The sequence below is a fragment of the Micropterus dolomieu genome, linkage group LG11 (assembly GCF_021292245.1).
Source record: "Micropterus dolomieu isolate WLL.071019.BEF.003 ecotype Adirondacks linkage group LG11, ASM2129224v1, whole genome shotgun sequence".
Classification (NCBI taxonomy): Eukaryota; Metazoa; Chordata; class Actinopteri; order Centrarchiformes; family Centrarchidae; genus Micropterus; species Micropterus dolomieu.
Window position 1 is genome coordinate 24,938,998 of NC_060160.1, and position 13,882 is coordinate 24,952,879.

General features: G+C 41.1%; 1 long non-coding RNA gene across 1 annotated transcript; it reads left to right on the forward strand.

Annotated features, from left to right (window-relative positions):
- The first annotated feature begins 442 nt into the window (after positions 1–442).
- LOC123979306 lies at positions 443–8,740 on the forward strand. The gene is made up of 3 exons (XR_006827202.1): positions 443–553; positions 6,691–6,776; positions 7,290–8,740. It is a non-coding gene; the product is annotated as an uncharacterized LOC123979306 (long non-coding RNA).
- The last annotated feature ends 5,142 nt before the right edge of the window (positions 8,741–13,882 follow it).

Consider the following 13,882-nt stretch of genomic DNA (forward strand, 5'->3'; position numbering starts at 1 on the left):
GCCTCTCTCACACACACACACACACACACACACACACTTCAGCCCAACACATTCCCTGTAATGTTCAGCTGATGCATTACCTGCATACCAATTAGAGTTCTGGTCCCACATGGCTCAGGGGCTGAAAACCAGCATGGCTCCTGCCACATCAGTGCCCTGGAGTTGAGATCTGCCCTTCCTCCTTCTCTAGAGAGGGCACTTAACAGCCAGGATTTCTCTGAAGCCTCCAGTTGGCGCTCAACGTGGGGCACTGATTTTCGTCACAGCTTAGTCATCCAGGGACCTCTGTGCTAAAGCCTGCCCTCTTTTTTTGAGGAGTATGCTGTTAGCCCTGATCCAGAAGACCATCCCACTGCTCCTTGAGAGTGAAAGCACAGTGATTGGAGTGGCTAGTGTGAAGAGGACGGCCTGACGGGCTGTTGAGGTAATCATCACCGGCACTTGTGCACCTGGGCTAGAAATCAATTGAGACATTTTAGGTTTGGCTGAGGTCATACTTGCTATTGCTCGTCTGTTTTGATCTGTGATCTGCTAAAAGAACACTTATTTTAAGGTGAGTGTGAACATGAAGTCTGTGTCGGTATGAAAATAAAAGGATTAATACTGCTTTCCACACACGCAGGAAGGTATTTTCAGTAGGAGGGGTTGTGCGTTACCAGTGCATGCGCATATACATGTAAATGTGTAGACACCGATATTGCTTGAGGTGGGACAGGTGTGTGCTGGTGTTCTAAAACAACAGGAAGATAATTATTGTAGTCTGGCCAGCTTATCAACATGGCCAGCAGCTGCAGGCAATTAATGCACTTTTAAAACCCTAAGCGCCTGATGGCAGCAATTTCCTTCCAGAATTGCACTCCTTCTCGTCTTCTCTCGCAGTTGTCTCGACTTTGTCTGAAGGTGGTCCCACGCTGTCAGAAATCCCCTGATCTATGATCATTTAAACCTGCTACAAGCAAACTTACAATAACAGGCTTAGCACTAGGGTTGAGCAAGTTCTCATTTGTAATGAGTATCTGCTAGAGATAATGTACATTGCTCTGAAACTCAATTCTGAGGCTGTTCTATAAATAGTTTTTAAATATAGTAGGTAGGTAGGTTTATTGTCACAATATAATGAATTTAGAGTGAAATTGAGTTTTGTAATTCCCTTCTGCTACATAGCAGACAATATACATTAATACAGAATCAATTATATAAAAAAAAGGTAAATAAACTAATCAATGGAGCAGTGCTGAGGATGAATTAGGGTTTAAGGGGGCAACTGAAAGTCCGCATCAAGGTCCGTACCAAAGTTCATGTTTTGATACATTTTGATACATTCGGTCAGTTTTGGTTTGGTTTCGCACTGCAATTCTGCGACCGCACTAAAGGACTTTACATGACACACTTGTGTCCTGTCGTCATCATCTATGTGGGCTGCGTCTCCCTATACTTCACATTGATTGGTTTATTAAACAGTTCAGCGGCTCATGCACATCCCATGCCAGTTAGTGATGTTTCCAGTCAGGATGCTCACTGATGTAAACAGGAGTGTGTGTCTTTATCTCCTTCTTCCTAAAATCAAGGACCAGCTCCTTAGTTTTGCTGACGTTGACCAATAGCAACTTCTGACCAACCCATGCAAATTTCTATAACTGCAATAACTAACTTTCAGTTAGTCATGTCCACATCTGGTTAAAACCCCGCCCATTCTGAGTACAGATACAGATCATTGGCATACTCAGGCTCTCATCCCACACAAATGCTTTCTGCTAACAATAGCTGGCTATCAATTATGGTTAGCATTCATCCAAACATTCAGCTCAAAGTACAGTTGAACTGAGTCTGAGATGTTCTGAAATGTCTGATGTAAAGAATAGAGGATAAGCCCTTCTTATTTATTGTGTGAATTGGTGGACATTTGTATTCCTTCAATACAGATTAGAGACATTAGAGCAATGACAGAAAGATGGGGAATCAAATGCAGCAACATTTTAAAAATCCATCCAGAGATTTAGTTGTTTAGTGCGTTAATGAGCATTACAGTCTCACGGAGCTGCTAGTGTGGCTAAATAACCTTGCTTACCTTAGACATCTGTAGCAAACATACTACATACAGCATATGTCTTAGTTCTGTTTGTAAACAAGAGTTCATGTTGTTTGTACATGTTCGATTTTACTGAAAGTCTACTCTCTGTAATGCAATCTTCCATTCCTCATCTTGTGTTTTCTCTGTATTCTAGAACCACTTAATTGGCAAGCTCTCAGATGCTAATCAGGATCAGTGTTAATTAGTGTTTGATTAAAAGCAGGTGCACTGGGAGGGTCAATCAGTAAGAAATGCAGACAATGCTAATATGTTGTCTGCTACAGGTGCCTAGTTAGAGTGATTACACTCTAGGCAATTTCCTAATCAATTGCTTTTTAGTTCTGCCAATATAAAACATTTAACTGTAAGTCTGAGTGTATTTGTAATGAATTCACAACTCCAATATGTAATATTTAACCAAAACTGCTAACATAAATAGCTGAGATAGACTGCTAATTAACTTTAACATTGTTTTAGTTGTTAAATATTGCACAAGTACAATCAATTTTGTAGTAAAATATGTAAATGTTTCTTGCATATATTATTTGATCCTACAACAAGTTTCATGCTAAATTGCATCTGTTGAAAATTGCTTAATTTGGTATCACCAATGAATGCTCTACCAACAAAACTGAACCTTGTGTGGCTGAGTAGTTTACCAATACACAACACGGCTTAGTTTTAATCAAAAAGGTGATATTTCTCCTATTAATCAAGCAGTTGTATTGCAGATACATAACCATAGGGGCATCTCTTACCAACACCATACACAAAAATTGTTACTGAGGAACAAATCAAGGACTAACTGATAATAAATTGCCAATACATATTTCCTGATTCACTATAATTTGATAACTTTATAGTACAGTACATAATGATATGAGTCAACACAGTCTCACTCCCTACTCGTCAAATGTCTGACGCATGGTCAAGGCCCTTTGTCGTCGCTTTTTAAAGACTTGGGTAGCCCTTTTGCATCAATTATTGACGTTTAGGGATCCACAGTCAAGTTAGCAACGCTTAGCAACAATAAATATGCAATATCCGGTTACACTTTCAAGATAAAACGTAACATTTCGATACATTGCCATGTTGAAACCCGCATAATTAAAGTCGTGAAACGTTGCAGTTTCGTTAGGTTTAGGCACAGAAAGTACTTGGTTGGGTTTAGGCAACAAAACTACTTGGTTAAGGTTAGGAAAAGATCATGGTTTGGGTTAAAATAGCTATGTATGTCAATTAAGACTTAAATTAACTAACGTTAATGTCAATTTACCTCACTCGCCTAAATAAAAACATTTAATGTTTTGTTTCGCACGGGACACAAACCCTGTTCTCCTGCTTCAAGGTCCGGGTTCAGGCCCTCTATCCACCCCAATCACCTCCTTACTTCGTCTTTTCTCTTAAATATCATACTTGCCTTTACCATCAAAAACTGACACAACAGGTCTTCCCTCAATACGTCGAACTATGACGTCAAAGGGATCCCTAGTGCGTCACAAACTGACGATTATGGCTCTTGACCAAGCGTCCATATGTGACGACTTAGGAGTGAGAACGGGTTGTATGAGTACATGATGATAAGATACTTGAGAATCGACCAGGAGTGCGTTTCCCAAAAGCATTGTTGCTAACTACGGTAGCAACTTCCTTGGTTGGAACTATGTATGTATGTAACAGTACTTGTCGGGTCGTGGGTAGGGTTAAATCCCTGAGAGCTTTCATTGCCATTATAAAAAAGATAAATAGAGAACTCACAGGAGTCGAACCCGTGTCTGTCTCAATAATGAACACTTCAGATGTTTGTTAGTTTAACGAGGCATCATACCAAGATTGTTCAATGCTACCTTCCGTCATTGTACGGGAAACGCTCCACTGTTTTGCTGGATATGGATGGGTAATAAACCAAAGTTAACCAGTGATGACATTATGAATCACATAATGCAGTCATTAGTCAATAGTCATCAATCACTTTAACACCTGCAACACCAAGTCAATAGAATAACGCCAAAACCACATCTACTGTATAGAAAGCAAACTTTTGAAATGTCACAATAAACAAAAAAAATTAGGCAATTTTCCAACTTGTTTGGACTGAATAAACCAGGCTACACAAAGCGTAGTTATGTCAGAAGTTGACATTACACATGGTTGTAATGAGCAAGAAGTAGAGGTTGCAAATCAGAAACAAAACCAGTCACCTGGACCTAAAGACCATGTATATGAGACTGAAGGAGAGAGGTCTCCAGAAATGTGTTTCAAGTGGGCAAGTTGCTACCAAACATGCTTACGTGTGTTATGGGAATATCCAGGAAGACACTGGCAGCAGAAACAGCTGATGAGGCATCTAAGTTAAATTTTCGCTACGTCAGAACTTATTTGGCAAAGGTGTTGCCATCTCCAATTTAGCGTTAATTTCGAAAAAGACAAGAACCACCTTAAGCGAGTGTAAAAAAACGTATTTGCGATGTTGAGGAGTTTTTTTTATTTTATTTTGCAGTTTCCATCAAACTTTTCGAATGCAATACTTCAAGATGTGCATAAAAAAACGTTGACGGAAACACAACTGCTCACTCTCCATGTCTTTTTAGAGCCTACATTTCGCTCCCTGCCCTGCAGTAATCCTCAGTGTTTCCCACCTTCAAACTGACTTCACACTCACCAGCACTGCTGTTCCCAATCTAACTAGCAGATATACCTGCCACTTTCCCTCTGTTCATCACCAGCCCTGAACATACCAGGATTTATAACAGTGGGACTTTGTGGTGAACTCAATTCATCCAATGAGAACGCCACAATCTGCTCAAGGAGGTGAAATAAATTCAATATACACTACTGATAGGATCTTTGAACTGATGGTCTGAGTATAGTAGTTGTGAATGAACTCTGAAATAAGTTACATTGCTACGTTGAGATTGCAGGCCAAAGTGACCCAAATTTTGGCTCATACGTGACTTTTCTTAATGACAGCGTGAACAGCCCAAGTCACATGGAAACTGATCTTTTCCAGTTGGGATTTGTGCCACTTTCAATTGTGGTACAAATCCAATATAGATAAGATTGTTTGAGTCTGATGCGAATTTGACGTCACTCTAGAGCAGCTGTTCCCCCGCCCGACGGACACACAATGAAGGGAAAAGCTCCACAAAGGCAATTATTTAATGTGGCTCTCTTCCTCCTCTACATTGCTATCATCTGCTCACAAATTCCCTTTCTTACACCTGAAACCCACATGGTCATGAGCTCTCTTTTGAGTTACGTGCATGCTATTTATCGGGGGAAAAAATCAGAATTGAGCATTAAGGCCTGCAGTCTGAATGTAGCCACGCCAAGCAGGCCTAGTTTGTGTTCCTTCCTGCTTTCTGCCCCCCCCCCCTACCGTTTGCTTCTGTGTTCTTTTCAGGTGCATCTGTCCGGTCATGCTGCTCATTAGTCCAGCCATTCATAAGTTAACCAATCGTAATGCCAGGTCCGGTAACAAAAGATTTCCTCAGGAGTTTGTGTTCTCTCATGTGCTGATTCTGTATTAGTGACTGCTTTGTGTATGAGAACACATTGTACATTTGTAGACGTAGAAAAAGATATGGTAGTAGGTTGCATGTATGTAGGTTTGGGGCACCCTATTCATTTTCACTCACAACACTAGGTTTAGAGGTTGGTGCCACCAAATTTTGCTTAGTTCTTTTTAGATAAGATAGTTGAGCCTTTTTTGTTTGCATTTTGGTTTCTAGAAGCAGCTCAGTAAGGTCTGGTTTTGTTGTATCTTTTACCACCATTTTATTTGGCACAACCACGCTGTCCATTCACCATATTTTGCAGAACCTTATCAGTATAGGTTCTGCAAAATATGGTGAGGAGAACCTTGTAAATAAATCTCAGTTCTTGGCTTTTTGTCTCTTTTATTTGTTAAAGGAGGGAACCAGCATAGTCTATTCAAAGCACCAGCTTAGATGCTTGGCAGAGTCTCTTCTCACAGTCTGTTGGCAGCTTGCTATTCAGTCTCTGTTGAGTGAAGCAAAGTCCCATGTGAATGCTATGCTTATTTTCCACAGCGGTAGAACAGGTAAAACTAAAGGGGGGGTATCCCTTGGACTTTATTTGTTACATGACATCTGGGGATACAACGTACAAGTAGACATTTCTAGCTTCTCCTGTAATATTGATCCTTTAGTTTATTTGTATGACAATGTGGCAACAGTTGGGAGTAAAATGGACTTGAGGTAAAATGAATTCATGATGCTGAACTTTAAAGATCATGGAGTCAACCCTTTATGGTCTTCATGGTTGTGCATTTTAGGAAGATGCCGCATGTAAAATGGGAGTCTCACCACCAAACCCCATTTGTATATGTATTTTTATTTGTTTCCAAATTGTTATTAATTAATAATTGTGATTATATTTCTTAGTGAATACTTAGTATTTTTGTCCTAGAAATTTAGAAAGAGAAAATTCTTGGCTCTGTCAACCATGACTTCTTTAATGTTTAGGAATAAAGGGGGGGCATTGTCCTGTTTGAAAGTATTACTGGCAAAATATGAAAACTAGAATTACCGCCCCATGGTTGTATGCCTCCGCCAACATTATACAGATTTGAATAATGTGTCTGTTTTCTTCATTAGCTCTTAAATGAATTGACTTCTCCAAGAACTAGTCATTACAAGAACTCTGGAGGCATGGAGCAAAGAATCTATTCAAGATGCCTGCAGTAAGTACTGATACACAAGAAGACACAAGGCGCAATTTACAGGCTCTCAGGCTGATGCACCATACGCTAAGATAGCCAGTATGGCCAGGATGTGGTGTGTATTGTACAAGGTACAAGGTAGTTTATTAGTCATTAAAAAGCACGAGGCTGCATAACAAAACAAAATTTGTAGTTCCTTTGTGCTACACACAATATATAATTGTAGTATAAGTAGTATAGGTGGTAGTATAAGTGTAAGCCTATATTAAAATCCATCCATCGTCAACCGCTTATCCTGCGTACAGGGTCGCGGGGGGGTGGAGCCAATCCCAGCGGGGTACACCCTGGACAGGTCACCAGTCCATCGCAGTGCCCTATATTAAAATATGGTAACATAGACAATAAAATAAAACAATACTTATTTATATACACGTGTACACCCCGAACATTGCACAGGGCATTTTTTGTGTATCTTAGGTGAATTTAAACAGCAGCAGCCAGACGATAATATGAAACATTCTGTCTGACATTTAGGAAACAGAGTCCATCTCGACTACACCTGTGCAGCAAGCACCATCGATGCCAAACACAGCAGCAGTCCACCTCCTCTCATCTTGCCAGAGTCTTGCGCTGGCAGCTCGGAACATGGACCACCTGGCAAGTGGTTGTTGCGAGATGTTGATGGCAGTCTCTGAATTCTATTGCTTGGTCAACATGAGTCCCATTTTGTCCAGACCGGCTCCTTAGGAGCAGAATTAAGTCCAATCTGGGCCAGCATGTCTCCTCTCCTGGCTCTCATTCCTCTCCTCTGAGCAATCACCGCACCCGCCATGGTGCCTGGTCTGTAACTGCTGCTCTTTAATCCAAAAACCCCGTCTTCATCTTCCAATGACTGTATTGATGAGGTAACGCATTTTTGGCAATAAAGCCGGAAAAAACAGATAAAAAAAAAAGAAAAAAGTGTAGCGAAGAAGCGCTGCTGGTTGTAATGCTTAGTCTACACATACAGTAGACTCAGAGCTAGGGGTGGGGGGAAAAATCGATACAGCATAGTATCGCGATATTTTGCAAGGCAATATTGTATTGTAACACTAACGTCAAGTATCGACCTTTTATTATATAAATTGTACATGAGAAGTTTGTTTTTTGGCACTAATAAAATTGCTTTTTCAGTCCACTAGCAATAATATTGTATCGTGACATAAGTATCGTGATAATATCATATTGTGGGGCCTCTGGTGATTCCCACACCTACTCAGAGCTGTCCATATTCCATAAATTGTGACACACCATCTGTCTCAGCACCAAAACTATCTATGCTTGTTTTGTTGTTCCGCTGTCTAATGTAATAAACGACTATGTCTTTTGGACACTCTGGAACGTGATGGTACCATTCATGCTCATTCATGTGTGACAAATGAGCCTTTTGCCGACCACTGCAGTAGGTGAAACCAATGTGAGACGCACATTTTGATCAAAAAGTGCAGAGAGGCTTTATATCGGCCCCTGTGAAAGAGGCACTGCTCAGGTCTATGTAAAGAAGAAAACAGCTGAGGTTGCTGCAGCAACCACAGGTCTTATAACAGCACTTTGAGTCTGGGTATTTATGTCACAGTTTTGGTCTGTTTGTCCATCTGCTTTGTTCCGTGTGCCTGCTTGTTTATTTTGGTAATGGCCTGTGTCTGCTATGCGTTGCATACGTTGTTTCCTGTTGTCCTGATTACCTAATGTGTCCTGCCTGCTTTTGTTCCCCTTCTTGCTTGTGTGCATCTGTATTTTCCAGATCTACGCTACCTCCGCGTCATCATTGTTTGTCCAGTGTACCTGCGTGTCTCTGTGTTTCACTACCTTGCAGGATATTTGGATCTTCTGTTTGGATTAATGCATTCACCTTTTGGACTATTTGCCTTTGTTTGGACATTTACCTGCCACCAACAAATGTAAGCCTTGTTTCTGTTTTGTGGCAATAAACCTGACAAATTGTATGAACACTCTAGAGTCTTGTGTGTGGGCCCTACACTTTATTTTTCCTGTCACGGCACTTGGCCCAGTCTGACAATTTATCACGTATTCTGCACACACAGCCACTGGGGATAACAGCATGGTTTCCTGCCCCAAGTGCACCAGTAGTGATGAAAAATAAACATATCATAATCTTTAACTTATGGTGTATTCATACCTGCGCTTTTTATTCTGGTTAAATCAGACGTTTTACCCCTTGGTGCAATGTGTTTGGGAAGGTGTAAACACAGTAATTGCACCAAGACCCTTGGGAGGATGTGGTCTCAATCCGGTCCCAAACAAAATCTGGAGAGGTTCGTTTGTGGTGTAAACATGATCTGACCTCGATCTCACCCAACTACCACTACCTCAGAGGTCACTAATAAGCGGACCGCGGTCCAGATCCGGACCCAGCTGCTGTCCTCTCTGGACCGCCGACCTACAGCCGATTTATTATTGAGACTTACTACCTTGTGACGGAGAGTTTCTATTTTAACCCGCGCAGCTTTTTTAGCATTTACTGTACTGGTTTAGTGGACCAGGAAACTCACAGACCAATCGCATGTGCTCCAATCGTCTCATGTGACGCTGCTCAGCCAATCAAATCTACATTCCGATGCTTGCGAGTTGAGTCCGCGAGATTCATCAGAGACGTTTTGGAAACACACATGAATTGAGGAGACAAAAGGAAAAGAGATTTCACATGGCTTTTAATCAAGAATGTACAGATTCTTACATGTACATTCCTCTGGGCAGTTCAGAACCAGAATATCTCATAGAACTCCAATGCTAGCTGGCAGGACAAACTAGAGCTCACATTTCTCACTGAACAAGAGAAAGTAGGAGTGGTAGCTCTGTAAGAGGGAATGAAAGAGAAGAGGAGGCATTCCAGCTGTTCATTTGTTATGATGCGTTTAGTGTTTATTATAAAATTGGTTAAGACTACACTTCATCACTTCAAGCTACACTTTTTTTTTTCATTTTTTCTAAAAATGAGGCACTTTATTTTAGTTAACTTAAATTTAGAATTTATTATTAGAGTAGTTATTTATTATCCCTCCAGTTTGATGTGAAAACTGACGTTTGTCCGTTGTAGTCCGTTGTTGACTAAAAACATATGTTGATACAACTATACGTTATGGTACTGAATGATAACGCAAGTTAGTCGTTTTGATGTTCCGGACCTTTGCTTCGGGAAATTTTCTCTACCTGGACCTCTTTGATTTCTAATTGAATACCCCTGCACTACCATGCTTGCCGAATATTGAGCATGTACAATGACAGTTTTACATGTTCAGCTTGTCTTCTTTAAAAAGTGTAAATCATCTTGCAGCTTGCCTACAGAGACATTAAACGTGAGCTAAAGTTAGCTTAACACAAACCATGAACTGTATGGTAACTATTGGTACAGTTTAAGTTTATGAAAACAACTTACCCACACTAATTTGCCTCCAGGCCTGCTGTTTTCTGTTAACTACCACTGTTAAAATCATGTAGCTTTGGGTATCCAACAGCCACCACTTGTCTGTCTGTGATTGTTGTTTCCAAACAACTGTAAACATCATCACCACCACAGAAAGCCTGGCTCTCAATTCATCCAAATGGACAATGGGAAAACCCTCTAATGATGCTGGGCACTAAGTTGGAAGTTATTTCAACTCGAGGCACTCAGAGCTAAAATGCTAGGCGCTCTGGGTGTCTAAAATGTTAGATGCCCTGGGCACATAAGCTGCACACAAAATGCTTAATGCCTGTAGGAAACAACAAACAAAAAAGATGCTACCCTCTGCAAAAAATGCTGTCCTGTCTGATCTCATACAGCCCAAATCAGCGGCAGCAGCAGCTCAACAACAAGTCATACGGAGGTTCAGAGAAGCCCTGTACACTGCCATCAATGAAATTAAATAACCGAAGGAGGAAAATAAAGCTCTGAAGGAGCTGACTGGCCTCCTGGAGAAAAAGGCAGACTGAGGTGAGCCAGCTCAAAGAGGAGCTCAAAAAAAGACAACCTCCTCAGAAGGGTCACAGAAAAGAAAGCAGGCTTGAACAAAAGCCCATGTGGAGACCCTGGACCCGCTGGGTCAGAAGAAGGAGCTCACACAGAGCAACCGGCAGTGATGCTCTGGATGTAAGCTTCAGTGAAGATGGGAGATGGAGAGACCGACCTGTTCTGAGACATGTGTCTCAAAAAGGAGGAGGAATGGCAGCAGGGGGTGAGGAGATCAAACGCCTCATCACTAAGAACAACCTACATAAGGTTCCCTGTCTCAACTCATTGTTTGGCTTGTTAGATAGAACACCTTGTTTCAGATTCAGAATGAGCTTTAGTAGTGAAACACTAGGCACTCCCTAACACACAACGCTATCCCTCCACCCCTCCCCCACTCATCCCTTTTTGCCCGTATAAAGTAAATATGTTGTAAATAGTTAAATAAAATCACTTAAAGGGGTCTTATTTTGCCCTTTTCTTCATTGTGTTATATATCTTTTTTTTCCTTTATTGTGCTTTTTAAAAGTTTGTTTCAGTTCAGCAATAATCTAGGGATGAGTGGTGTAAATCGCTCTCTTGAGGTCATGCCACAGCATCTTAATCAGGTTGAGGTCAGGACTCTGTCTGGGCCACTCCAGAAGGCGTATTTTCTTCTGCTGAAGTCATTCTGTTGTTTATTTATTTGTGTGCTGTGCTTTGGGTTGTTGTCCTGTTACATCACCCATCTTCTGTTGAGCTTCAATTAGCGGATAAATGGCCTTACATTCCCCTGCAAAACTGCATGATAAACTTTGGAATTCATTTTTCTGTCGATGGTAGCAACCCCTCCTGGCCCTGAGCCAACGTAGCAGCCCTAAACCATGATTCCCCCTCCACCATACTTCACAGTTAGGGTGAGGTTTTTGTGTTGGTGTGCTGTGCCTTTTTTTTACTTCATTGAAAAAGACAGTGACTCAGTCATTCTTTGATAAAGATTATTCCAACACTTCCAAACAACTCTGTCCACAGAATATTTTGCCAGTAGCGCTGTGGAACATCCACGTGCTCTTTTGCAAACTTCAGACTTTTTGGACAGCTGCAGCTTCCTCCGTGGTGTCTGTCATGGGGCTACCCCATGCCTTCATTTAAGCCAGCAGTAGTATTGGTCTTAGCATGCTAAGCTAACCTTAGCTGAGCATTAGCATAGGACGGTTACCCTTAGCATATGGGCTAACATCAATGGACACATGGCTTGTCATTTCATGTCAGTTCATTTAAGTACTAGTCGGAAGAGTTGAAATCATGGTTGGATAAATACAACACATACGCAGTTCATTTCAAGTAATTTATATTAGCTTATGGGATTTACCCAAGGTCATTCAAATGTTTGTATGTTTTATTCACCTGTTCTCATCCTCAAGCAGGGATCTGGGCCGAAGGGGCAAACAGGAAGTGACGGAGTGTGGAGTCATTTATAGGGGGAAGACCTGGAATGGTCCAAGTGTGAGCCAGTACAGAGGGGTGTACGGGAGTACCTTAAAGTTTCTGTTTTGAGAAGCTTTTGTTTAGCCTGTAACATTTCATTTCTGGTTTTCTAGTTGATGTGTTGTGTGTTGATGTAGCCAGAGATGTGTTTGATTGTTGAGGTAACATAATGGTGTTTAATTGATTGTCAATTAACTTTGGTTTGTCTTGTAGGAGGGGCTTCTGGTATAAAGGAAGGAGGCAGAGGCTCCCCTGGGGAGAACAGCTTTGGCCTGGAAGGGCACATGTGCTGGAGCCCAATAGTCAGGGCTGATATAGGTGTTGTGTAATCTCAGTTTTTAATGATAATTTGAATAGTATATACTTAGTTTAGGGGTGGCTGTGGCTCAGGAGGTAGAGCGGGTTGGCCGTTAATCGAAAGGTTGGCGGTTCAATCCCTGGCTCCCCCTGGTTGCCTGTCGAAGTGTCCTTGGGCAAGATACTGAACCCCGATTTGCCCCTGGCGGCTATTCCGCCAGTGTATGAATGAGTGTGAATGTTAGTTTCCGTTTGAGCACTTAGGCTCAGTGTATGAATGTGTATGACTGGTGAATGCAGATGTAGTAAAAAGCGCTTTGAGTGGTCGAAAAGACTAGAAAGGCGCTATACAAATACGGAGCATTTACAGTTTCCTTGTTTGTTTGTTTTTTCACAACTGCACTTTCCACACATCTGGTGTAAAAGTAAATTGAAGCACAATTGAAGAACTCCATGTCCATGTCTCCTCCTCTTTCCACCATGGGGCTAAACCTTACAGTGTCCTCCCATGAACTCCGTTCTTGTTCAGTGTTTCACGCATCGTAGTGTTGTTAACAGAGATATTAGCATGTTCCCAGGATTTCTGTAAGACTTCAGCTGACATACTGCAGTCATCTTTTCAGGACGGCCACTCCTAGGAAGACTAGCAACAGAGCTGAACTTTCTCTATTTACTGACAATTTTGTCTTACTGTGGACTGATGAACATCAAGGCTTTTGTAACCTTTTCCTGCTTTATGCAGGTCAACAATTCTTAATCTTAGGTCTTCGGAGAGCTCTTTTGTTCGAGGCATGGTTTACATCAGGCAATGCTTCGTGAGAATAGCAAAATTAACATTGTGTGTTTTTTTTACAGGGCAGGACAGCTCTAACCAGGAGTTCACATGCTTTTTTTCCACCCTGTGTGTCTGAGTGTTCAAACGGTTCAATAAAAAAACACAAAATTGTTTGTGTGGTATTAGTTTAAGCAGACTGTTTGTCTGTTGTTCAGATGACATATTATTACCAATTTATGCAAAAATCCAGGTAATTCCATAGGGTTCACATACTTGACTGTATATAAATTTACACTGTCAGGAAACCCCAGTTCAAGCACGCACACACACACTGTCACAACACACCTCTTTGCCTTTAGTTTTTTTAGTTAGATTCATCTGGTGTGTTTTTGCTTTGTTCATCTTTTTAAATAAATAATTGTGTATATACATTCTGGTTCTTTTAATGTTCTATATGAATAAAGATTTTGCAAACATCTTCTACGTAGAACCCATAATCCCTCAACTGATATATTATTTAATATAAATATTGATGACATTTAAAGCCCAACCAAATAAGATCTTTTCAAGTGCTTGTGGCTTCATTATTCTGTTGCACCA